At 47.8% G+C, this 25759-nt stretch overlaps 1 long non-coding RNA gene across 1 annotated transcript in view; it reads left to right on the top strand.

Moving 5' to 3' along the window:
- LOC138521160 (uncharacterized) overlaps nucleotides 1-22106 on the top strand; it is a 67770-nt gene extending 45664 nt beyond the window's left edge. The window contains exon 3 of the long non-coding RNA XR_011282956.1: nucleotides 21626-22106. This is a non-coding gene — a long non-coding RNA (uncharacterized lncRNA). The remainder of the gene's footprint in view (nucleotides 1-21625) is intronic.
- Nucleotides 22107-25759: the final 3653 nt, after the last annotated feature.

The raw sequence follows: 25759 nt of genomic DNA on the forward strand, positions 1-25759 counted from the left end.
CCTATCCCCACCTGCGAGGCTAAGAACCTCAAGGTCATCTTTGACTCCACCCTTTCCTTCTCCGCCCACATCTCTGAGGTCTCTAAAAAGTCAAATTTCCTACTGCACCTCCTCAGAGATACTCTGCCTTTCCTCTCCTTCCCCCAGAAGCTCATGCTATCCCAAACTCTGGTTCTCTCTAGGTTGGACTTTTGTAACAGCCTCTTTCTAAATATACCTGCCTCTACTCTCCGCCCTCTGCAACTAATCCAGAACAGGACTGCGAGACTTGTCCTTGGCTCAAGCCCTGAGATTGTATCTCTCCAGCTCTGAAATCTCTCCATTGGCTCCCAGTGGATGCAAGGATTGAATTCAAAGCCCTCTGCATTGTCCACAAGGCTTTCTGGGGCCTGGGTCCAAAATACCTTCAGCTATCCCTCCGCAAATACTTCTCCTCTCAAGCTCTTCGCTCCTCTGCCTCCAACTCCCTCAGAGTCAGTCGTTTTTCAAAGGAATGAGCTGGGGGTAGATCTCTGTCTTTGGCTGCGGTCTCCCTCTGTAACAGCCTCCCTGCCACTCTAAAACATGAGGAGAACCATCTCCGGATCCAGATACACCTCAAGACCGTCTTCTTTTCTTCTGCCTTCGCTCCCCCTCTTCCCTGCTAATCTGTTCTCTTTTGGCACCGTGCACCGGGCCACCCTCTGTCTTCCGGGTCCAAGTACCTGCTCACCCTGCCAACCTCCCACACTGCCTCCGGGTCACCCCTTGCACAGGGGTCTGAATCTGTACCCATACAGCCCCCCCCCTTTTTCTTCCTGCACTTATCAGACCTACCCTGTCTGCTGCCTTAAACCTACCACTTGCAAATTGCTGGCTGCACTACCACTGTTTGTTGCCTGTATTATGTATTTATTTATTTATTATTATTTATCTGTTTCTCCTTTGCTTTGCCCTTTGGACTTCTCCCCCTTTCCATTCACTTTTTCCCACCCCCTCTCGCATGCACTTGCATATTCTCAATGTCACTGGTCCTAGTAAGATCGCTGTTTTTTTCTCCCCTGTTCCCCTCCCTTGCCTTGTTGCACTCTGAAACACTTGTGTATGAGCGCGATATAAATAAAATATCAATATCCAGATCCAGAATGCATTTAGTCTCTAATTGCCTCAGAGAGAGCTCACAATTACCTCCTCGGGTTCTTTCAAATCTGCGGTAGCAGGCGTGTAGTTATGGTTAAGTTGCTCATCTCATAGGAAGAGCACTTTTTGTGCGGCTTATAACTTTGCTTCCGCTGGATGAATCCTCACCAAACTTTGCAAGAAAAGTATATGGCCCGCTCTGAATATTTTTGGCAAATTTGGTGAGGTAAAGTTATGGGAGGACCCAATTTTTTTTCTTCTGTAGACTGAATGGAAAGAAACTTTGTTCACGCCTACAGCCGAAACCGCTGGATGGATTTTCACCAAATTTGCAGCAGGAGCTGCGGCTTGGTCCCGAAAGTGTGCTTTTATAAATTTGTTTAAAATCCGTTCAGTAGTTGTTTTTAAAATAGGCAAAATGTAGGTCCTTAGAAATGAGTGATATCTGGCTCCACTCCGCGGACTCACTTACCTGTCCGCTCTGCGGACAGGACTCCAATTGGCTAGAAAGGCAATGTAACGTCTGCAGACATATAACGTGCTCACCGATTGGCTGGAGGGAAGTGTGAGGTGCATCACATTTTCCCCGATACGCCCGCCATGTTGGATCCGCGGATATCTGCTGATAGCGTGGCGGCTAACAGGGCCAAAAATCAATTTTGGGGAGTGTGCTGGGGGAAGAGGGGCTGGAGAGGGTGGGGGAGTGAAAGATGGGTCAAATGATGTATTTGTTTAGGTGGCAGGAGGCTGTGCTGTGATTGCGGTGTTGCGGACAGAAGCTCAGGCGAACAGCTTATGTGGTGACTGCAGGTAGGATTCATTAGCGTGGGGGAGTAGAATGTAGATGATATGAGGAAGGGTATACAAGTGGAGAGGGTTTCAGGTGGCTGTATTATGTGTGTTGGTTGTGATTAGTGTATAGATTGTTGGCTGCAAGGGTGTGTTATGCTGTGTTCATTATGACCAGCTATTACAGTCTTGGGTTCATGGGTGGAGGTGATGCACTGAAGAGTCTAGTGGTGTGGCCACTCGTTACAGTACTGTAATGGTATGTGTGGAAAAGTGGGGCGGGCCTCAGTTGGCTGGCTTATTGGTCTGAAGAGGGTTCTGACTAACTGTATGTACTTGAATGCTATGTGTACTGTAATAGACAGGGCTTCAAGCGAAGGCCTCATGTGTCTGGGTTGTGGACACAGCAGATTGTTGGATATTTTACTATATTATGATGTATTGCTTTTGGGTAGTTAGTAGAGAATTGGGTGGAGAGGTCATGCATTGGAGAGTTTGTGCATTGTCTGCAAGTACTGTAATAGTATGTCAAGTGAAGTGGATAGGGCCTGAGGTGGCTGTGTTATGTTTTTGGTTGTGGTAAGTTGGCAGGTGTTTGCATGCATGGCTGTATTATGCATGCACCCAAGACTCTAGGCCCTGGCCACAGCCACGGCAGCATAATACAGCCATGCATGCAAATATTTTGACAGTGGCATGTGGATTGCATAGGAGGCCATGTGCCCAAGAGTATGTGTACTGGTTGCAAGTAGTGTAATAGTATTTGTACAAAAGTGGAGAGGGTCTGTGGCAGTTGGTTTTTTCGACTGTCTTCAGATTGTTGGATGTATGCTTTTCTATGCAGTGGGAAGTAACTGTGGGCAGTTACTATAGTGTTTGGTGCATGTAACCAAGAGTTGTAGAGTCTGGCCACTGATTGAAGTATTGTAATAGTATGTCTAGAAAAGTGATCAGGGCCTTGGGTGGCTGGTTTATTGGATATAAGAGTTTGTTGAGTGCTTGTATGTTGTTGAAAACTATGTGCACATGAGTGGACAGGGTCTCAGGTGGTTGGCTTATGTGTGTGGGTTGTGTCAGTGTATAGATTGTTGGGTGCATGGCTTTTCTATGCTGTGGTTATTGTGACTAGCTACTAGACTCTTGGGTCTCTGGGTGGAGCACATGCATTGAAGAGTATGTACACTGGTTGTAAGTATTGTAATAGTATGTGTATAAATGTGGACAGGGTGTGTGTTAGGTGGTTCGTTGGAATGTCTCAAGATTTTTGGGTATATGATATATTATGTGGTGGGAGGTAATTTTGGCAAGCTACTACAGTCTTGGGTGCATGACTGGAGGTGATGCAGTGGAGAGTTCAAGAGTGTTTCCACTGGTTGAAGTACTGTAATGGTATGTGTCGAAGAGTGGAGAGGACCTTGGGTGGCTTTCTTACAGCACCCAACAGTGTGGTGATTGGTTGCATGTATTGTAATACTATGGCCTCATTCCGAGTTTGGAGGTAATCATGGCGCTATTAGAGCCATGACTACCTCCAATCCCGGTACAGAGTCCGGCCTGGTTCAATGGGGACTTACCAGTCTATTCCGACAAGTCCCCATTGCAAAAGCCATTCCCCGTTCCCATTTGAGCCCCCATAGGGCAAATTGCGGTACCATTATTAGCTCAAAGGTCCCTTAACGGGTCCTGTCCTTAACGCCTGGTAAAACCAGGCGTTAAGGAAGAGACTCGCTAAGGGTACTCGGAATAGGGCGCAAAGGGATTACCGGCACCAGTGTCCTTACCGGTGCCCGGTATCCCTTTGCGCCCAACTCATAATGATGCCCTATGTGTATAGAAGTGGATGTGGTCTCAGGCAGTTGCCATATGTGTGTGGGTTGTGGTGAGTGTACAGATTTTTGGCTGCATGGTTGTATTATGGTGTGATGATTGTATCAGCCAGTAAGTCTTGGTTTCATGGCCAGAGGCCATGCACCCAAGAGTCTTTTCAGTGGCTGTAAGTAGTGTAATAGTATGTGTCTAGAAGTGGATAGGTTGTGTGGCAAATGGTTGGTTGGAGTTCCATGCGTTTTTTGGGTGTATGATACACTGTGCAGTGTGGGAGTAATGTTATAGTATGTGAAGTGAAGTGGATAGATGTTGGCATGCATGGCTGCATTATGCTGCAGTGGTTGAGGCCAGAGCCTGGAGTCTTGGGTGCATGGCTAGAGGCCATGCAATAAAGAGTCTTTTTAGTGGCTGCAAGTAGTGTATTAGTATGTATCCAGAAGTGGATAGGTTGTGTGTCAAGTGGTTTGCTGGAGTGTACAGCGTTTTCTGGGTGTATCATAGACTGTGCAGTGGGTATGAGTAATGTTATACTATGTGAAGTGAAGCGGACAGGGGTTTAGGTGGATGAGTTATGTGTTTGGGTTGTGGCCATTGGGCAGATTGTTGAGTATTTCATTGTATTATGCTGTAGTGGTTATGGGCAGTTAGTAGAGTCTTGGGTGTGAATGCCAACAGTCTGTCCACTGGCTGGAAGTATTGTAACAGTATGTAAACTCAAGTGGATAGGGTCTCATGTGGCTTTGTTATGTGTGTGAGTTGTGGTTATAGGGTAGGTGTTTGCATGCATGATTGTGTTATTTTGTGGTGGTTGTGGCCAGGCCCTAGACTATTGGGTGCACGACTGGAGGCTGTAGGCCTTACACACAAGAGTGTAGGGCCTGGCTACAACTATGACAGTATAATACAGGTATGCACTGAACATTGTGATACAGGTATATGGTTTGTACTAATATGTGTACAGAATGAAATTTGTACATTAAAAAGAAGTATGACACCAATCATTGCATACTTACTGTTTGAATTGTTGAGGCTCTATGCAATTCTTTGCATGGTACGTGGAAATGTAGCAGAACTTGTTCTTTCATTCTGTGTGATAAAAGAAAGCATCACATGTTAGGGTAGGTACTTTGTAATGTGGTATTGCATTGCATTGCAGACATTTGTGTACTTTTTGGACCCTCATAATGAGTACTTCACAAATACTATGTTTCAAACAAGTGTACTGTGCAATGTGTTCAGTTCCTGTGTTTGTTTGCATAATCATTGGGTCTGTGGGAAAAAAAATCCAGGCAGGATTAAAAAAAATGTTCTACGTTGATTTGTTGTTATGTGGCACAGTCTGTTTCGGTGATGTGCACACTAATTATAGGAATGGTTAAGGTGGTCTATTATAGTAGGAGGAATTGAAAAGGTGTATGGGTTTTGTTTTGGAAGTGGTGGTACTATGGTTGCAGTTAGATACCAGTTTGCGTATTATAACTGTTTATTTGTTAGTGCCTTTTAGCAGTATTTCTTTATGCTTTTGGTTGTTGATGTTTTGTAAGTACTGTGGAATTGCACAGTAATGTTGCATAATTTTGGGGGCAGTTAGATACCTGTTGCCGTATTCTAACTATTAATAGTTTTTGCGAAGTTGTTAAGGGTATGTTTATACGTAATAAGTGTTGAAGGATTTCCTCAGAAAAACTTGCAGTTTTGCTGGGGGATTTCTCATTGTGTAGTAATGGGAAGTTATATGGCAGTATTATGGTTACAGTCAGATACCTGTTGGCGTATTCTAACTGTTTACAGTTTCTCACTTTTGCAAGGTATATTTTCAAGCACGTTCATTCATGTTGGTGGATGTACATTTTCACTGTTGTTAAGTGCTTTTTCAGCAGTATGGATGTAGTTGCAGTAGATGTGTATTAGTTGCATTGATTTGGGCAATTTTAGATAGCTGTTTCCTTATTCTACCAGTTGATGGTTTCAAGGTTTATTGAGGACAGTTTGTAGATGCTCATACTCAGATTAGTGAATACATTTTGGTTTCAAGAATATTAAGTACGCGTTTGCAAGATTTGCTGGTAATCTCTAGTTCAGAGTAATGGAAGTATCATCGCATTCAAACCATCCACATTTCTTTTTAATGTATGCAGTATATTGACCTGCATTGGTTGTGGCTCCTGTGTGGTAGATTATGCCTACTGTTGTGAAGGTTTTTTTGCCAAGTGATACTTGTCCATGTGTGAATCCAGTAAGCTTTCTGTTGTTTTTAGTACCATCTGCATTGTAACGTAAAAGCATTACTGTTACATATTGGCTATGTGACAATATCTGTAAGGTGGAATGATTATCGGAATTGCAAGTAGTACATAATATGCCATGGTTTGCATTTTGTATGAGCTGCAGAAATGGAATGGATTCACAGTTAGGTATAGATGCATACACAAAGCGCTCTTTAGGGACTTGTTCATGCATTACATGGTTGCAGAGAGTGCATGTATGTTTCCACATGTATGAAATTTGTAAGATTTCATTTATAGTTATGTTTTTGTTTTCCAGTACTTGTAGTAAGTACATTAGACATTCTTGTGGATCTTCTTGTGTGTTTATAGTGAATCTCACCATTCCTGCACAGTAGTCCAATGCCTGCCTTATTCCAGAAACACTGTAAGTGTTGTCAGGATTGTTTGTTGCATTTCTGTGAAGGAGTAACATTTGCAAATACAATTGGTCGGTGTTGTTTAAGTAAATGTTTTCAACAATTGGTGGCAATTGAAATAGAACATTGATTGCTACATTTGCATAGCAATTTACACCAGTTATATTGGAAAATTTGAATGGACCTGACAGTTCTGTTTCTGAGTCATTTGATGGAAGTGCAAGTGGTTTCTTTGAAGAGGTAGTTGTCTTTCTTTGTGCAGTTGGGTATGCATTTTTATTTTCAGTAGATCCTTCTTTGCTTGTGGTAATTGATGAAGTACCAGCTACTTTTAATTTCTTTAGTGGTACTGTTGTGAGATCATATATAATTTGAGTTTGCACTAGTTTTCTCTTACAAAGTTTGCCTTTTTGAGGAACAGGGTTTATTTTGAGTAGGGGTGTGTAGAGTACACATAGTCCATTGTACTCTACAATGCAAGGAATGTCAGCGTTGACTTTACTTGCATCAAAATTGACTAGAAATAGTCCTTCAAGTGTACGTAGGCGTGACAGCTACATAACACATGCCTTCTTTAAAGACTGTGCTGCCAGTATCAATCAATGCTTGATCTAGGGTTAGGCCTTGTGATTTATGAATGGTGACTGTGTAAGCTAGAGACAGAGAAAACTGTTCTCTGCGTACATACATGTCTTTGAAAAGAAGGAATCTGGCTGTTGAGTGTCCTATCCTTTTAACTTCGGAAAGTTTGTCAAAGTGAACATTGACAAACTGAATGTGGTCTTCACATGGGTATGTCTGGAAGCCAACAATTGTACCAAGTGCTCCATTAACTAATCCTTGCTCCACGTCAAGGTTACGCTTTAGCATCACTCTACAGTTTAAACACAATGTTAACATTTTCTCTAAACCAGCTGTGTTAGAGATAGAGTGTCATGCCTTCGGGTCGTTCCTCCGGCCATGTCCCGTCACCCAGTCACATGACCACTCTCTCCCATTCACCTGTCTCCCGGGGCTCACGCAGGCAACCCAGTTTGGCTCGCGCGCTGGCAAAACAATCACCATACACTTTTCAGTCGCGCTTACGGCCGTTTCTCTATTGGCAGTTGCCATGGAGACTAGGCAGCCGCTCGAGCGGTAACACACGCGCTCGTACCGTTGTGGCCCGGTCACGTGACTTGTCTATACGGTCATGTGCCCCAGGTTCGCGGTCACGTGACTCCATTCAATGTCACATGACCAGGAAGTAAAACGGTATTTAAACTGTGCAGTGCCTGTACACCACGCTTCACAGCCGATTTCCTTGGAGACTCTGTCTGGCTGACTTACCCGTGTTACTTACCCGGCTTCCTTGAATCTCGCTCTTGTTTTTGGACTTCTTGTGGATCACGCTTGGCTACGGCGACATCGGCTCCTCTGTTCATCACGGCTTCTGATCCCGGACTGAATCACGGACTTCCTCTGGATCTTGCTCTTTGTTCTTCCATTGATTCGGACGGCTCTTCCTGGCTTCAGAACTTTTTTGCTCAACGGACCTCTCTTGGATCTCCCAGATTGCCTCGCTGCACAGTTGGTCACACTTCCCAAGTGGTGGTTGTCATCTGACTAATTGGGACCCTTTCTCCAATACAACACTCTCCAGGTGGAGACTGGCGAAGACATTCGGAGCTATCCCTTAGGGTGGGTCCCTTGCCTACGTGAGTCCCGGAACCATCCTCCCTTTCAGGTTCAACATCCTTTTCATCAAGTCCCCGGTAAGACTCTGATTGTTCTCTGTTTAAATACTTGTAGTGCCCTGCCTGCTTGGTTTATAATCATTGCCTTCTTTCACAGCTGCCTTGGGGTTCCTAGTACTTCGGTTCCGGCTTCGGATCTTCTCCACCTGTGGCCTCAAGGGTTGCACAGGGAGTGATACGTGATTCTCCCTGTGCGGCACTTGGGGACGGAGGTCTCCTATATCTTCACGACTCTCAACGCACAACAGACTGTGAAGCCTGTCGTGTAAGATATGGAGGGTGCCGCTGAAGACCCCCTGGCCGCTGTCATCCAAGCACTTACGGTACTACGGGCCGACATGCTGGCTGCTAATGCAGCGGTCCATCAGCGCCTTGACCTGTTACAGAGTGCCCAGCATCCCTTACCCACAGATCCGGAGCTTGGTGACGCCACTCCAGCATCTGTACCCCTTGCACACCCACTCCCGACTCCCCCGGCTCCCGTTCCGGTGGTCCTGCCCTCTCCCTTTCCTTTGGCTGCCCCAGAAAAGTTCCATGGGGACCCGAGGAAGTTTAGGACTTTCCTTAATCAGTGCAAGTTGCACTTTTTGTGTCGACCCCTTGCTTTTCCTGACCCCACCACCAAGGCGGCATTCACTCTATCTCACCTAGCCGGCACGGCTGCTGCTTGGGCAAACCCACTGTTAGAAACCGATCATCCTGCCCTCTATGATTTTGACCAGTTAGTATCAGAAATGTCCAGAGTGTTTGACACCAGATATAAAGCGCAATCCCATGATCTAGAATTGCTGGACCTGTCCCAGGGTAAGGGCTCCCTCATTGAGTACATTACACGATTCAATCAACTGGCAGCTGAGACCTCATGGACCGAAAGCAAAAAATCGGTTGTTTTCTATAGAGGGCTAAGCAACCCTATGAAAGACGCTTTGGCTATGGTACCATCCCTACCAGTTCAGTTCCCGGCTCTGGTGGATTTGGCTCTCCAAGTGGACGCACGGCGCTCTGAACGCAGGGCTGAGGCCGGGTTTTCCCAGTCTGCCAGCTCTGCCGTCTCATCGTCTTACTCTGAGTCCACCAGCGAGCCTATGCAAATAGGGGGTGTTAGGAGTCCCATCACCTCAAGGGAGAGGGAGCGCAGAAGGGCTGAGAATGCCTGCTTTTACTGCGGCTTGGGGGGGCATTTAGTGAAGGAGTGTCCTCGGAAACCCAAATCCAAGAAACCGGATTTTCGTCCAGCTCGATCCTAGATACGGGGGTAGGATCGAGTTCTCCATGCCCTTCCCCGAATCACACTCCATCGTTTGGTCGAATCAGGCCTATTCAAGTAGAAGCCACCATACAGCCTGCCCCTGGTATCATTCATCCGGTACAGATCACTATTGATTCCGGGGCCTCCGGGAACTATATTGACATCACTCTAGCCCAAACACTGAACCTACCTTTGATCAACAAACCCCGACCCGAACCGGTTCAAGCAGTCGACGGGACAGAGCTTGTTTCTGGTCCCATTAAGCAACAGACAACTCCCCTCGTCCTGACCATCCAATCAGTCCATAAAGAAACCCTCCACTTTGATTTAATATCCATGCCCCAGTTTGGCATCATTGTAGGAATACCGTGGTTACGGGAACACAACCCGCATATCGATTGGGGAACGGGACACATTCATTTCGAATCCGAGCTCTGTCAGAACTTCTGCTTACCTGTGGACAGAGAGACAGACACCCCAGCATTAGCTCTTGGTGCGGTTGCCCAACTATCAATACTGGGCGACGAAATTCCCCCTGCCTCACACATAGTGGGTTTAGTCACCAATCACATTCCTGTGGTTTATCGGGATTACAGCATGCTATTCGATCAGGGCTCCTCCGAAGTACTCCCTCCTCATCGCCCATATGATTGCCCGATTGACTTGGTTCCCGGGGCTGTGGTATCCTCGGGCCGCATCTATTCTTTGTCCCTGTCGGAGGATCTGACTCTTAAAGAGTACATCGATAAAGCGCTGCGCCTGGGTCACATACGACCATCTAAATCATCTGCAGCTAGCCCCATATTCTTCGTGCCCAAAAAAGAGGGCGACCTTCGTCCCTGTGTTGATTATCGTCGGCTCAATGCCGTCACTGTGAAGAACCGTTACCCAATTCCACTCATCTCTCCTCTTCTAGACCGGTTAATCCATGCCTCCATATATACCAAGTTGGATTTGCGGGGGGCCTATAACCTCGTCCGCATCCGAAAGGGAGACGAGTGGAAGACCGCCTTCTGTACGCGGTATGGCCTTTATGAGTATACGGTCATGCCCTTCGGTCTATGCAACGCCCCGGCCACCTTTCAGCATTTCATGAATGACATCTTCTCGGGCATCTTGGATATGTTTGTGGTGGTGTATCTTGATGATATACTCATTTTCTCTCACACTCTGAAAGAACATATTCAACATGTACGAGAAGTGTTGTCCCGGCTGCGAAACCACTCGTTTGTGAAACCCGAAAAATGCTTGTTCCATGTATCTAACGTGGAGTTTTTAGGGTTTAACATTACACCTGGTGGTCTGGCCATGAATCACACCAAAGTACGGGCGGTCCTCGAATGGCCAACATCAAAAACCCTAAAAGCCTTGCAATCCTTCTTGGGTTTCGCTAATTTTTATCGGCGTTTTATCTCTGGGTTCTCTTCTCTTGTGTCTCCTCTCACATCCCTTACCAGTCCTCTTGTTCCGTTCAAGTGGAAGGAGATACACCAGCAGGCCTTCGACGCATTGAAGAACGCCTTCACCACTGCCCCTGTGCTCCAGCACCCCAACCCTGACCAGCCGTACGTTGTTGAGGCTGACGCCTCTTCCTTCGCATTGGGGGGAATCCTGTCACAAGCCTGTCCCACTACAGGACGGCTTCATCCTGTAGCCTTTCTTTCACGCAAGTTCAACCCTGCAGAAACCCACTATACCGTAACCGAAAAAGAGCTACTGGCGGTAATGGACGCCTTTGGAACCTGGCGTCATCACCTGTTGGGGGCCAAACATAAGGTCACGGTATACACCGACCACAGAATCTTGCAAGACCTGGCAGCCCTGAAATGCGTAAACAGTAGACAGGTCAGATGGCACCTGTTCTTCGCCGCTTTTGACTTTCAGATTAAACATCGCTCTGGCTCTGAGCATAGCAAGGCCGACGCTTTGTCTCGCTCCCCTGGGGGGGTTTCGTTACCAGTGTTTCCTGACACACTCTTACCCCGGGGGCATGTTGTTTGCACTTATACACCTCCTCTAACACTACTAGAGGAGATTCGTTCTTGGGTCAAAAAACACCCCGATCAATTGTCGGAATGGGATCCCACCTTTCACAACGGTCTGCCGTATGTACAGGACCGCCTAGTTCTCCCTACCACTGACACCAGAAACCTAGCCCTGGAGTGGTCCCATGACGCCCCGATCAATGGTCACCCAGGCCAGGCCCGTACCTTGGACCTCTTAAAACGCTGGTGTTGGTGGCCTTCCATGAGACGTGACGTGGGCTGTTACGTAGACTCATGCTCAGTTTGTGCTCAGGGCAAACATCGTAGGGGTCGTCCATTGGGACTTTTGCGCCCCTTACCCATGCCACCAAAGCCCTGGCACACCCTGAGCATGGACTTCGTGACCGATTTACCCAGGATCCAAGGTTAAGACACCGTGTGGGTAGTGGTCGATGTCTTCACCAAGATGGCCCGTTTCGTCCCTTGTCATGGTATCCCTTCTGCCCCTGCCTTGGCCAAACTTTTCTATGATTCCATTTTTTGTCTATACGGCCTTCCATCTGTCCTGGTGTCCGATCGTGGCTCTCAGTTCACTTCCCGTTTCTGGCGTGCCTTGACCACTCTGCTAGGTATCGATGCACGGTTCTCCTCCGCTTACCACCCAGAAACCGATGGTCAGACGGAAAGAACAAATCAGTCCATGGAACAGTATCTGCGTTGTTTGATGCTGCAGCAGCAAACGACCTGGTTGCAGAACATCCGTTATGCTGAGTTTGCCTATAACAACGCTACACACTCTTCCACTGGTTTCTCTCCGTTCTATACCATGTATGGTCAGCATCCCCGATTCCTCCCTGTCCCCGACATTTCACCCTCCGAGAACCCTGCCGCAGCAGCCTGCATTCGGGATATGACGACCCTCCATGCCCAGGTCCTCGTTCATCTGCAGGAGGCACAGGCTTCCATGAAGGCCTGCTCGGACGCTAGGCGTACCATGGCCCCTTTGTATCCCGTTGGTTCCCGGGTTTGGTTGTCCTCCCGACATCTCCACTTGAAGGGCTGTCGCAAACTGTTGCCCCGTTTTGTGGGTCCTTATGTTGTTTCCCGGGTCATCAATCCGGTGGCCTATCGCCTGGTTCTCCCTTCCTCTTGGCGGGTTCATCCTGTGTTCCATACCTCCCTCCTCAAGCCCTGTCCCTCCTCAACACGTCTTCGCCCCTCTCCTGCCCCTGTTTCCCTGGAGGTACCTGATGTTTTCGAGGTCTCGGACATTCTGGGGTCCCGTTTCCTTAGGGGTCGCCTGCAGTACCTGGTCGATTGGTTGGGTTATGGTCCGGAGGAGCGTTCCTGGGTCTCTGCCTCGGATGTCCAGGCCCCCCGGCTGGTTGCTCAGTTTCATCGAGAGCATCCTTCGTGCCCACGGGGTCATGGGCCTTTGGGGGGGGCTCTGTCATGCCTTCGGGTCGTTCCTCCAGCCATGTCCCGTCACCCAGTCACATGACCACTCTCTCCCATTCACCTGTCTCCCGGGGCTCACGCAGGCAACCCAGTTTGGCTCGCGCGCTGGCAAAACAATCGCCATACACTTTTCAGTCGCGCTTACGGCGTTTCTCCATTGGCAGTTGCCATGGAGACTAGGCAGCCGCTCGAGCGGTAACACACGCGCTCGTACCGTTGTGGCCCGGTCACGTGACTTGTCTATACGGTCATGTGCCCCAGGTTCGCGGTCACGTGACTCCATTCAATGTCATATGACCAGGAAGTAAAACGGTATTTAAACTGTGCAGTGCCTGTACACCACGCTTCACAGCTGATTTCCTTGGAGACTCTGTCTGGCTGACTTAACCGTGTTACTTACCCGGCTTCCTTGAATCTCGATCTTGTTTTTGGACTTCTTGTGGATCACGCTTGGCTACGGCGACATCGGCTCCTCTGTTCATCACAGCTTCTGACCCCGGACTGAATCACGGACTTCCTCTGGATCTTGCTCTTTGTTCTTCCATTGATTCGGACAGCTCTTCCTGGCTTCAGACCTTTTTTGCTCAACGGACCTCTCTTGGATCTCCCAGATTGCCTCGCTGCACAGTTGGTCACACTTCCCAAGTGGTGGTTGTCATCTGACTAATTGGGACCCTTTCTCCAATACAACACTCTCCAGGTGGAGACTGGCGAAGACATTCGGAACTATCCCTTAGGGTGGGTCCCTTGCCTACGTGAGTCCCGGAACCATCCTCCCTTTCAGGTTCAACATCCTTTTCATCAAGTCCCCGGTAAGACTCTGATTGTTCTCTGTTTAAATACTTGTAGTGCCCTGCCTGCTTGGTTTATAATCATTGCCTTCTTTCACAGCTGCCTTGGGGTTCCTAGTACTTCGGTTCCGGCTTCGGATCTTCTCCACCTGTGGCCTCAAGGGTTGCACAGGGAGTGATACGTGATTCTCCCTGTGCGGCACTTGGGGACGGAGGTCTCCTATATCTTCACGACTCTCAACGCACAACAGAGTTTCCCAAGGTATTTAGTCATGCTTTGACCTGTTGACACATAGGTAGTGTCATACCGTGCATGTCCAGTTTGTCTGTGGAATAAATTTGCACTAGTGGTTGCATTTCTTTTTTCAGCATTGTTTCATTTAATTGTGCACAGCTTGCAAGAGTTGGCATTCAGGACATACAGTTTACATTTTTTTGTGCTAATTGTTCCATGACATCAGTAGCACATGTTGTATGGCCGTATAGCTCAAGGATGTGTCTGGTATTTAATACAGACTGTGCTTCCTTAGATAGTACACCAATCCAAATACTTTTCAAAATGTTCACGTAAGTGAGGTCTGCAGACTGACGCATGATTTCAGTTAGTTCTTTGTATTGAAATGTTGCCAAATATTTACATTGCCTGTGCTGCCCAAGTTTTTTATGCACAGTTTGTGTCCTAAGGTTTTAAAAATAGGTTAATCTTTCACTGGTGTTAATTGAAGAAGATCTCCGAAAACAATAAAATGTTTTCCTCCAAAGATTTCTTCATAGTCTGTTTAAGGACCTCTTGCAATCTAAGGTGAATCAAAGCCAACATTAGGTTTGAGACCATGCTCACCTCATCTATTAGCAGCATTTTTATTTGTTGCAAAACTCTGCATAGCCCCATAGCAGCTTCTGCTGAAAGTTTGTCGTAGTCTAATTTGTTTTGGTGTTCTACTAGAAGGAATAGCAATCGGTGTAAAGTGACACCACCTATGTTGTAGGCAGCAAAATCTGTGGGGCAATTACAACAGCTGAATGCTTGTTGTTTGTCAATTGTTGGAGGAACTTGCTGATGATTTTTATTACAAATGTTTTGCCTGAACCAGCTTGACCACTTACATACAGCAGTATAGGTTTATAGTCTTGACAGGTACGAATTTTAGTTTCGTGTTGCACACCATGTTCAATTTCTTTAGTTAATTCTAAGAAAATGCTATGCTGCTCATTGTTCAATTGTGATTTGAATAGAACAAAGTCTTCTGTAGATTGCTCGTACTGACACATGTTGTTTTCTACTTCAGTCATGGCTACTTCTGCCTCATTTGCTATGAGTGGCTGTCCAAGTGGTTCTTGGCTTCCTGTAAGAAAAGGTTGACTGCTGTCCGGAGTGTCTATATTTAGTTGTGTCTGGAGTTCTTCATTTTGTTGGTGTTCATTGTCCAACATGTTTTTGTACTGCGTAAACTTTATATCTGTTATAGTGCTTTCACTTCCATTGAAAGCATCTTCATAGGAGGCATGGGTGTCTAATAAATCTTCTTCTTTTCTCCATGATTTAAAAGGTTGCAGTAGGGCCATGTAATACAGTTCTTTATGTTGAGGAGTTTGTAATGATAGTTTCATATGATTAATCATGCTGTGTTTGGTAAGTTTAACCAGGCTGCCCTCACAACCTTTGACTATGTATTCTTTTTTCTCATCTGGTTTAATATTATTTTTGTATGTGAAGTTTTGGGCTATGTGGAATAGGCACATGGTTTCCAAAGCAGTAGTACTGTTTGGGTAGTATCTGTCCAGTAACTAGTTTTTTCAAAATGTCCTGGCTGTTGGGTTCGTTTTTGGCTATAGGTATCATTTTAGAACTCTTTTTCTGCATGCAGCAGGAGCAAGGCCTAGCCAGACTATGTTTTCAGATTTCCCATACAAGGCGGTTCCGGTTAAACGGTCTGCAGCTTCGTAGCAGCCAAATTCTCTATGGGAGAGTATTTTTATGCCGAAGCTGTACAATTTCTGTGACAGTGTTTTGTCAGATGATATGTCATTCCAGAGGTCTTTCAGCTCTATTTTCTTTGCTTTGGTTAAGTAGGCTGTGACATATCATGCATCTGCAGTGTAATTGTCTGCAATGTCCTGCACATCTATATTTGCATTCCATAGGAGGGCAATGATTGCATTGTAATCATTATTGTACTTTGATGCTTCTGTTCTTTTTATGCAGTATGTGTTCTTAGGTGATTTGCCTTTCACACTGTGGGCCTCATCACGAGTTTGGCAGTAACCCTTAAATCTGGCAGTCGCGCTATTACCGCCGGATTTAAGGGTCCGCCAAATTAGGGCTTTGGCGGATTTCTCCCCAGCTCTGAGCTGGGGGGAAATTCGCCAAAAATTCGTTCTCATACCGTCGGCGGGAAATCTGCCAGCGGTATGAGCGAGCGAAAATTTCCCATTGAGCCCAATGGGGAATGGGGCATTCCTGAATGGGCTCAGTGGGGAGTGGGGCATTCCATTATCACCAAACCCATGATCCGGTGCTATTAGCACGGGGGTTTGGTGGTAGGGCAGATAGCACCGGCGCTAATAGCGCCGGCGTTACCGCCCAACTCGTGATGAGACCCTGTGTCTAACCGAAGACATGAAGCTTTTAATTTGCCCTGTTGCTGAAACTGGTCTAGGGAAACCAAAGCAGCATTTAGTGTAGTATTTCCCTTTGTTTTTATCTTTGCGCCGATAATGCTTGGCACACTTGTGTCTTTGAAACTGCAAAATGTGTGCATGTAGGTCGCTATGTGTACTTTCTGAAGGGATTTTGCAAGTTACATATTTGTGAATGAACTGCAAAACAGTGGCATCACTGTCCTGACCAAATTTAGGAGCATCTTTAATAAACAAAAGCATGTTGATGTGTGGTGTTCCTCTTGGCTTGATATTCTTTTCTCCAAAAGAAGTGTTCCACTTCTCTCAGGGGAGGAATGGTTTTATTACAAATGAAGTGCAGCATGGCAATAAAGCGATGATGGAAGTACCTTGATACATTTACAGGATCAAGAGAGCAGAGTTCTCCTGTTGTTTTTATGTCTATATTTGCTTTGTTTTCATTTTCTATGCATAGGAAATCATGCAAGTCTTTCCATGCATACTCTGTGTCAGAATCCGAGTCTTCGGATTCGTGACTCACCTGTTTGTTTCTTGTGGATCTCTTCTTGGAGTTTGCGGGTTTCTTTTTCCTGGATGAGCGAGCCTTGTAGAGGTAAGGTCTAGAATCCTCTGAATCCAGTCTGCTGGGCTACGGCGGGCGCACTGTTTTCTGACTCCTGGCCGTGGCAGCTCCGGGACAAGGAAGGCATTCAATGTTCCTGGGAGGATCTGGGGCGGAACCAGGACTGGAAGGAAAAAGGTAACGAGGCTCCGAATACAGAGGTCACGAAAGGGAGATGAAGGAAGACCGGGAAGGAAAAGAGTCTGGACTGGGAACTTAAAACAAAACTTGCTGGAGCGAAGGTGCAGGCAAGCGGAGTGTTGAGACACACGGAAGCGCGGGGCCGTGTCTGTTTTCAAGGAAACATGTGCATGAATACAGAAAGACTAGACCACGCTGTTTCTTGGCATCGGCCATGTTGAAAGGGAACAGAGTATATGGTTATTGACTGAGGGTCCAGGCAGACCAGAAAGCTCGATATCATCGATTCATGACAGCATGCCTCCTCCTAAACTCAAGTCCCCCTGGCTCGCCTGAATGAGTCCAATGAAAACGTTGCAATAGGCAGGGTACATTCATATTGGAGACTGGTTCCCATGTCTGTTCACTTGGTGGATAGCCCTTCCATTCTACCAAATATTGGAGATAACCTCTTCTGTATCTGGAATCGCAGACCCTAGAAACCACAAATTCGATTTGGTTATCGACAAGAAGTGGGGGAGGCCGAGGTATTGACTTGGTTGAGTGGTGGAAGGGTTTCAGCAGTGATGTATGAAAAACAGTGTGGATCATATTCCAGGAGGATGGTAACTGGAGTCAGAAGGCAACTGGATTGATGATTTCAATCACTGTGAAGGGTCCGTAAAAATGAGGTGCCAGCTTGTTGGGTCTCAGATGCCTGGGTAGATATCGAGATGAGAGCCAAACTTTATCTCCAACAGCATAGGAAGGCCGGGGTCATCTTTTGGTATCCGCAAACCTTTTCATGTCCATCCTGGCCTTTTCTAGGTGTTCCTTCACTTGCTTGTGAATGGAGATCAGTTGTGCAATCCAAGCGTCTACTGAAGGAGTTAACATGGGTTGTGGTAAGAATGTGGGTAACACTGATGGGTGGAACACAAAACACAAAAAAGGACTGGTCTTTGTCATGGAATGGTCTGAATTATTGTAGGCAAATTCAGTCACAGGAATCAGGAGTGACCAATCATCCTGTACCTTAGAGGCAAAACATCGTAGATACTGCTCAAGGGTTTGGTTTACTCTCTCAGTGATGCCATTTGTTTGTGGATGATAACCCAATGACAAGGCACATTGAATACCTAACTGTTGGCAGAGGTGCTTCCAGAACCTGGAAATGTATTGTGGACCGTGGTCAGAGATGATTTTAGAGGACAGCCCATGCAGCCGAAATACGTGGGTAACAAAGATCCCAGCCATTTCAGGTGCTAAAGGTAGTTTAGTTAGAGGAGTAAAGTGGGCCATGTGAGAAAAGAGGTCTAAAGTGACCATTATGGTGGTAAATCCTTTAGAGGGAGGAAGGTCCACAATGAAATCAGTGGCAATGATTTCCCAGGGTCGCGATGGTAAATCAGGTTGAGGAAGCAGACCCACTGGCTTCCTGTTGTCAGTCTAGTTCTGGTTGCAAACTGAGCAGGCTTGTATATAGGCGCGTATGTCAGAGCGCATTTTAGGTGACCAGAAGTTCCTTCTAATCATCTGGTAGGTGGCCTTGATTCCACAGTGCCCGGAATGAAATGTGTCATGGCAGAGACTCATGACCTTAGTCTGAATTTTCTGGGTAGGGATCACCAAACTCATGTCCCTAAAAAGATATCCATCCTTGGTAGAAAGAGCCCAGAGATTGTCCTTAATGTACTCCTTCCAAATGTCCGAAGTTGCAGCCTCTTCTCATATTGTTTCTAAGAGCGAGTTAGCCTGGGCTATGAACACCTTGTCAGGAAACATTTTGGGAAAGGTTACTGTTTCCTCTTTCATGTAATCCAGTCTTCTGGAGAGAGCATCTGCTATTACATTAGATGGACCAGGAATGGGTTGAATGCTGAACTGATATTGGGCACAAAAATAGGCCCATCGTGCTTGGCGACTGTTTCGACATTCCATAGACTGTAGAACCTGGAGGTTCCGGTGATCGGCCCTTCCTGCAACCGGATAACTTGTGCCCAAAACGATATGACGCCAATCTGTGAAGGCTTGTCTGATGGCGAGTAGTTCTTTCTCTGAGACCGAGTAATGAGTTTCGCTAGGATGAAGTGTTCGTGACAGATAGGCAATGGGGTATTCCTGTCCGTCTTCAGCTTCTTGTTTGAGGACTGCCCCGATTGCGTATTCAGAAGCATCAGTTTCTACCAGGAAGGGTTTAGTAGTGTCCGGTTGAGCCAGGATGGGTTCACTAATAAACTGGTGTTTGAGTTTCTGAAAGGCGGCTTCCTGGATTGCTGTCCATTGAAAAGGGGTATCTTTCTTTAGCAGATGGACAATGGGTTGACAAATAGCTGAGAACGTAGGGATGAATTTCCTGTAGAAATTAGCCAGTCCTAGGAATGACTGCACTTGTTTCACTGAGTTTGGAGCCGGCCAAGAGAGGATTGCTTCAACTTTGGTTGGATCCATGGCTACCCCTTGAGGGCTCAGAATGAATCCTAAGGGCCTCATTACACGGTAGGCGTTATGGATTTAACGTTACCGGTAACAGAATACCGGTAACATTAAATCCCCATGCGGATTACGACCCGGCTCACCGCTATTAGCGGCACCGCTAAGTACGGTGCCACTAATAGCGGGCAGGTCGCGTGCGCGTGACCCTCCATCCCGTAAATTACGCCATGCCGCTATTAGCAAAGCATCACAAGGCTAGTGGGCATGCCAATAGCGGTATGGTAAAGCCCCCCAAACCGCTTACATGGTGCTAATACCGGCATCGCGAACCACCCGTTAAGAGAACTGAGCAGTGTTCCCACCTGCCACAGGTGGACACAATCAGCACAGGTGGAGGCAATGGAGACTGTGGCAGCTCAAAAGGAGCACACCACACCCCTTCCCACACCAAGATGGTTCCAATACTGGCAGCATTACATTACATGGCCTGGAGGACCTCATTGCAGCGCAGCTGCAACAACAACAGGCAGCACAAAGGAGACGCAGGAGGGGGAGGAGGAGGAGGGCAAGACAGGCACAGCAAGCACCACCACGACACCTAATCATACCACAGAGGCACCCACCAATCCCCAGGATCAGAGCCAGTCCATTCAACCTAACCCCTGAGCAGATACACACCCTGTACCGTCTGGACTGGGTTACCATCACCAGCATCGTGGACCTGATACACGACGACATTGTGAGCCTCATAGACATCAGAACTGCCATCCCCCGCTACTGAAGGTGGTGAGTGTGCTCCACTTCCTGGCCACAGGCACCTACCAGCATACAGTGGGACAGATGCATGGCATCTCACAACCAATATTCTCCCGCACGCTGAACCAGGTACTCAATGCCCTCCTGAAACATGCACCTGAACACATATACATGCCACGGACTGCCCAGGATATTGCAAACACAAAAGTTGGCTTCTATTCACTGGCAGGCATCCCAAGTTGCATCGGGTCATCGACTGTACCCATGTGGAATTGGTGGTCCCACATCACAATGAAGTAGTCTACTGAAACAGGAAGCAATTCCACTCCATCAATGTCCAAATGGTATGTGACGCCAACAAGATAATCACACATTGCTGTGCCCGATTTCCCGGATCAACCCATGATTCCATGGTCCTGCGGAACTCAACTATCCCACGCTACATGGAGCGACAAACCGCACAACGTTCGTGGCTACTTGGTGAGTAGCAGGGCAAGCACATGGCAGCGTGATTGGGGGGGGGGGATACATACTCCAACTGGGTGTGATTGGGCGGGAGAGATACATACTCCTACTGGGTGTGTTTGGGGGGGAGATACATACTCCAACTGGGTGTGATTGGGGGGGGAGAAACATACTCCAACTGGGTGTGATTGGGGGGGAGAGATACATACTCCAACTGGGTGTGATTGGGGGGGGAGATACATACTCCAACTGGGTGTGTTTGGGGGGGAGAGATACATACTCCAACTGGGTGTGATTGGGGGGGTAGATATACATACTCCAACTGGGTGTGATTGGGGGGGGGGGAAGAGATACATACCCGAAATGGGTGTAGCTTGTCGGCTGTCGGCAAAATGCACATACAGATGTACGCCAATGCCCATCTGGGAAGGTGGCAACGTACTTGAGATGAACCGACATGCAAGTATAAGCTACACAACACAGATGACATTCCAGGTCTAGTAACATTAAACATCCATCCACATACACATTGCACAACATTCCAGGCCACAAAATACAAGCATTTCACACATGCCATCAAGATAGTCATCCTGAATTAGTCCAGCACAACATCAATAATGCAATGTGCCCTATAACGCATGCAATGGGATCACCCCTAGCCACAGCATTTCACCACGCACCTATAGCACCACTGCAGTGATGCCTCTCTGCATGGCAACATCAATGTTGGAATGGCAGTACACCAGCAGTGTTGAACCAAATCTGCCTGGGCCAGGGACACCGAAACCTCGCCTCACCCAAGACATGTCAATTACTGTTGGAGGCATTAATGGGGCATGTCCACTTGCAGGGTCGACCTCCCCCTTGCACATTGCTGTCACACAGACCATCTGCATGTATGCTGTTAATTGTGTACTTGAATCACAATGCAATGTCAATTTGTGTGATATGAACAGGCTGCTCTTGAGGTGAACAGTAACAGGACCCCGTTTGTTCCCCCATACAGGTGGTGCGGGCTATCCCCTGAAGACCTGGCTTCTCACACATGTACGGAACCCACAGAACAGGCACGAGGAGGAATACAATGATGCACATACCCGTACCCGCATCGTGATCGAGCAGACTTTTGGCCTTTTGAAGTCACGGTTTAGGTGCATTAGCAGGTCCGGTGGCGCTCTCCTGTATGGACATGAGAAGGTGGCCAAGATCACCATGGCATGTGTCATGCTGCACAACATGTGTATCAGACGGAATGTGCCACTGCCCCTGACGTTGAAATAGAAGCACCTGATGAGGATGATGATGGTGATGAGGACGGAGGTGAAGGGGATGCAGGTCTTGCAAGAGGGGATGGGCAGGAGGGACGTGCTGTGAGACAGCATCTGATCAACCAAATATTCTGAGGAACATGTTTTCGTACTGTCACATGGATATGGGTATTAATGCACTGGTGTATGTTTGGAAGCACGCAATGGACCCTGTCGCCAATAAAGTACACAGACACAATGAAGATGTCCAAGCCTGTGTTTTGATCAGAAACCAGTGTATTGAGTAACAGAAAGGTGAAAAAGTGCAAGTCCCCAAACATCCTACCACCCTTCCCCCCACCCCCCATAACAGACCCATAACACCCTACCCCCACCCCCCACAACAGACCATAACACCCTTCGCCCCACCCCCCACAACAGACCCATAACACCCTTCCCCCCACCCCCCACAACAGACCCATAACACCCTTCCCCCCACCCCCCACAACAGACGCATAACACCCTTCCCTCCACCCCCCACAACAGTCCCTCATGTGTCTGCCATGTTTGCGTTGGCCCATGCACGCAGAGGAATCTCCATTGACCCCCTATTTGCCATTGTCTGCAGCAGCATTTGGAGGATGGGCAGACGTGTGCTTGGTGGTGCGTGTTGAGCACCGGAGGGAGCTTGTCTGTCTAGAGCCGGTAGATGACGATGGGGCAGACTGGCCTGGTTGTGAGAAGTGGCGGTCCATTGTGTCGGCCATGCGAGTAAGGACCTCCCTGAGCCTGGATATCTCGTTACACAGCCTGTCAGTGTTTGCGTCCATCCTCTCAGTGGAGTGCCTCGCCATCTCCACAATATTCTCCCTGAGATGGGCAGCCTCCTCAACATGCTGGCCAACCAGCACAGTCAGTTCGTGTTGACGCTGCAGGATGGTGGTCAGTTGGAGGGCAGTGCTGGGTGATGGTGTACTGGATGCTGTGCCCTCAGATGCATCCACTGCAGCAGGTGAAGCCACCATGGGGGACATTATGGCTGGATTGTTGTCCTCAACAGGCACATCAGACCCAGGTGTCTGGAATGGTGCTGGCTCTGGAGTTCTAGGGGGGCTTGGGGTGTGCATCTCCATTGGCCCAACTAGGGTGTCCTCCGGATCACATAGGGGGGCAGTGGCGGCTGCCTCACCAGCGGAGCTTGCCGCAGCTGATGGTGGGCCCTTGGTGGCTGGTATTGGTGCCTGTGGGTTCACCTCCGGTGGTGGGGCTGCAGTTTGTGGTGCAGCTACATCTGCCCTGGCAGTGGCACTCCTACGATGTTTCCTGCTCATCAGGTGTGACCTTCCCCCCTTGCCCCTGGAGGTTGTGGGGGTGTCCTCCGAGTACTGTGCCCTTGGCCTCTTACTCGTAGCTGGTGCCTGGGATGCATTAGCGGCATCCTCACCATCTGTATGTGAGCCTGTCAGGGACAAGAAGGGCGATGGCATTGGTTGCGTTTCAATATACTTAATGCAGATTACATGAATGATGCAGTTGTGGCCATTGGGACTTAGTAGTTGTGGATGCAGGTGATGTGCCAGTTCAGTGCCTCATCCATGCATGGTTGTGTTTGGAACTTGTCTCTGGTGATGTGTGCATGTGCGTGTGTTTGGGTCTGACACTGACATGGTGAGGGATGGATGCATTTGTGGATGTGTGTCCATGCATGAGAGGAGTCTGTGCGCACATATGGGTGGAACAATACATTCACATCACATCCTGTCATGTGTACACTCACCTCCATCCGAAGTGGTACCCACGCCGAGCTCCATGGTGCCTACTCCCTCAATGGATTCCACAGCAATCAGGTTTCCACAGGTCACCTCCCATTCTTTTAGTCTGATTGGTGAACCAGCTCCACCTGCACTGGCAATGCGGTGGTTTTCCGCAAGGATGCCCCTCACCCGCAGTCTGAGGTCGTCCCACCTCTTCCTGCACTCACGCACCGTGCGGGTGCTGGTGCCCACTGCACTGACTTTGACTGCAACTTCCTCCCAGATGGCTTTTTTTTGGAGTAGTGTTGGCCGACGCATGTCATTGGCAAAAACAACCTCTGCATTCTCAGCCAGGGTCTGTGTCAGCATATTCAATTCCTCTGCTGTAGATTTCTCCTTGCGCTGCCTGTCAGTACTTTTTTTTAATGCCTTGAGCATGATGCAGGTGTCCCGGATGATTTTGAACTGCTAACGACTCAAAACAGGTCCTGGGGGCAGAGGATGGCAATGGATTGTGTTTTTAAAGATGGCCGCCGTGCTCTTTCCCGTTCCTGTGCGATGACGCTATTTCCGGTTCCGCAATTTAACGGTCACCGCTATTTGCGGTGACCGCTATTTGCATGCAGCAGGAGGGCGGAGGTGCAATCTGCACTTTCGTCGAGGGCGGTAGGTGACTTTTTTGGGTCTTTACCGCCATGGCAGTAGGGGGTTTACCGGCATGGCGCTATGCTTGTGTCCGCGTACTCGTAATGGTGTGTTATTAGCGCACTCTTGCGAGGGCAGACACGTTGATAGCGCCATGCCGGTATTTTGGAATTTTTACCGCACAACGGGTAATGAGGCCCTAAGTATTTGACGGTGGATTCGTGAAAGATACACTTCTCAGATTTGGCTAGCAGATGGTGTTCACGTAGCCGTTGTAAAACCAAAGAGATGTGTTTCTGATGCAGGGTCGGGTCTTGTGAGTAAATCAATGTGTCATCTATGTAGACGATAATGAATAGAAACAGCATGTCAGAAAATACTCGGTCCATAAAACGTTGTAATACAGCAGGAGTGTTTGCTAATCAAAATGGCATTACCAGATATTCATAGTGGCCAAAGGGGGTCCGAAAAGCCGTCTTCCATTCATCGCCCTCCTTGATGCGAATCAGGAGGCAAGCTCCTCTCAAATCCAGCTTAGTGAAGATGACTGCTCCACGTAACGCCTCCAGGATGTCCGAAATGAGTGGCAAGGGATATCTATCTTTTAAGGTGCATTTGTTCAGGCCCCGGTAGTCCAGGCATGGATGGAGTTCCTTAGTATCCTTTTTAGATACGAAAAAGAGAGATGCTCCAGCTGGGGACTTGGATGGACGAATTGTCCTATTGGATAGGTTGGTATCTAGATACTTGCGTAGGGCAGCTTTCTCTGGCTCTGACAGAATGAACATCCTTCTGAAGGGAATGACTGCATTCTCTTCTGTGTCAATAGCACAATCTTCAGGGCGATGAGGAGGGAGCGACTGAACAATGGCAGAAGAGAATGCATCTGAAAATTGATGGTACACCTCGGGTACCTGTGTGATGGCAGAAACAGTGATGTGTTGTGGGTGAGGAAGCGTGGCTCTGGAGGACTGTTTAGGTTTCCTGGATAGACAATGAGTGAGACAAAACTTGGAACCCAAGAACAAAGATCCAGCTGCCCAGTTGATATATGGATTATGTTTTCGCAATCATGGCATGCCAAGCACTATGGGGTGGTGAGCTGCCTTGATTATGTCAAAACGCAATAACTCTTGATGGTTGTGAATTGAGAGTATGTGCTCGGAGGTTTGTTGTGTTATGGGTGCAGAAGATAGGAGTCTTCCATCGATTCCTTCCACTGCCTGGAAGACTTCCTTGGCTTCTCGAGTAATATGATGTCTCTGTGCCCATTCGTCATCGAGGAAATTACCCATGGCACCGCAGTCCAAGGCCAGGATGGAAGATATTTCCTCGTTGGGTGTTGAAAGGTTCACTTGGAGTAGCACTAAGGTATTTTTTAGAGAACAGTCCTGTGTAAGTGAAATGTCGGAGCATGAGTCTTTTTCCCGAAACTGGGCTCCGTTCAGGATTGGGAGCTGGCGTTTCCCGAGCGTCTTGGAGGGGCAATCGGGA

Source organism: Ambystoma mexicanum, chromosome 1q (assembly GCF_040938575.1).
Source record: "Ambystoma mexicanum isolate Mex_15411 chromosome 1q, UKY_AmexF1_1, whole genome shotgun sequence".
NCBI classification, from domain to species: Eukaryota; Metazoa; Chordata; class Amphibia; order Caudata; family Ambystomatidae; genus Ambystoma; species Ambystoma mexicanum.